This window comes from Austrofundulus limnaeus, unplaced genomic scaffold, assembly GCF_001266775.1.
Source record: "Austrofundulus limnaeus strain Quisiro unplaced genomic scaffold, Austrofundulus_limnaeus-1.0 Scaffold1802, whole genome shotgun sequence".
In the NCBI taxonomy this organism is placed as follows: Eukaryota; Metazoa; Chordata; class Actinopteri; order Cyprinodontiformes; family Rivulidae; genus Austrofundulus; species Austrofundulus limnaeus.
In genome coordinates this window covers 20,937-22,755 of record NW_013954204.1, presented here as the reverse complement: position 1 = coordinate 22,755, position 1,819 = coordinate 20,937, and positions in this window count along the sequence as shown.

Genomic DNA, 1,819 nt, shown 5'->3' with positions numbered 1-1,819 from the left:
GTGTGTGTGTGTGTGTGTGTGTGTGTGTGTGTGTGTGTGTGAGACCTCACAGAAAACAGTCTCAGCAGGTCTCAGAGCTGAAGTCGATAAACCTTTCACACAGATTGTTACAACATGTAGGTCATGATGAAGCTGCTGCTGAAAGGAGCTGTTTCTGCAGAGACCCCCCCCCAGCTGACCCCCCCCAGCTTTTATAAATAAATTTTACAAACTGCTCTATCTGGGCATCAAGGTAGAAAAGCTTCTCATATATTTTTGTTTTAACAGATAATTTATTTTATTTGTGAATAAATTATTTCTCTTTCTCAGATTTATCATTAGCAGACATTGTTTCACCACATTTTGTCTAAATCTAAATATTTAATGATTTGTAGAGCAAATATATTCTTTTTTATCAGACTGAATCTTTTAAATAATAATCTATAATAATCTGTTTATTCTGCTGTGTAAACCTCAGACAACATCTTCTTCTCTCAGATTTTCTTCAGTGTTTCCTGAATCTGAACATGTTTCTGTCCTCAAACAGAAACAGAAGGTCACTTCTGTTTTTCCTGCTCTCATCACGAGCCCAACGAGCAGAAAGCTSTTCAGCCACAACACAAAAACACACGTTTCACTGTTGAAACCCATGTTCAGAAATGAACGAGGAGAACAAGTGGTTTAAAGAACGCTCTGCAGGCTGAGAGCTGCAGTCAGGGTCCTCCTGGATCCGCTGAGAGCCACAGATGGGTCCTGATGGTCCTGATGGGTCCTGATGGGCTCTTCACCAGGACATGTGGAGAACGGTGTGTGTGTCTGTCCTTGTTTTTGATACTTGGTGAGGACGATTTCTCAGGAAAATGCAGCCTYGTRGGGACCGGATGCTCCTTGTGGGGACCAAAGCCTGGTCCCCATGACTTCAGAGGCTGATTTGAGATGTGGGGGTTGGGTTTAGGACCAAGGTGATTTTAGGTGAGTTTAGGTTAGTTTCAGGGTAAATGATCAGGGTAAGACTACAACATTTCCAAAAAATGAATGGAAGTCAATGGAAAGTCCCCACAAGGATAGAGAGCGATTACTGGCTTTGCAGAGTTGGTAAATCCTTTAGGAAGAGCACGCTCACTGGAGATCAGGGTTCAGATCAGGGGGTGGTCCTCCCAACCACACCCCTCCAGGTCTCACTGTCATTGGCCACATGAGCGTTGAGTCCCCCAGCAGAACCAGGGAGTCCCTGTTAGGAGTGCCCTGCAGCACCTCCTCCAAGGACTCCAGAGAGGGTGGGTAATCTGAACTAATGTTAGGCTCATAGGCACAAACAACAGTCAGGACTCATCCCCACACCTGTAGGTGGAGGGAGGATACCCTCTCATTCACCAGAGTGAATCCCAACATACAGGCACTGAGGTGGGGGGCAATAAGTATGCTCACTCCTGCTCAGCGCCTCTCAGCAGGGGCAACTCCAGAGTGGAAGAGAGTCCAACCCCTCTGGAGGAGACTGGTTCCAGAACCAGAGAGGTGTGTCGAGGTGAGTCCAACTGTATCTAGTCTGAACCTCTCAGCCTCACACACCAGCTCAGGCTCCTCCCCCACCAGAGAGGTGACATTCCACATCCCAGAGCAGCTTCTGTGGTCCAGGATCAGACCGCCATGGTCCCTGCCTTCAACCACTGCCCAACACACAATGTACCTGACCCCTACGGCCCCTCCCACAGGTGTTGAGGCCCCTCCCACAGGTGTTGAGGCCCCTCCCACAGGTGTTGAGGCCCCTCCCACAGGTGTTGAGGCCCCTCCCACAGGTGTTGAGGCCCCTCCCACAGGTGTTGAGGCCCCTCCCACAGGT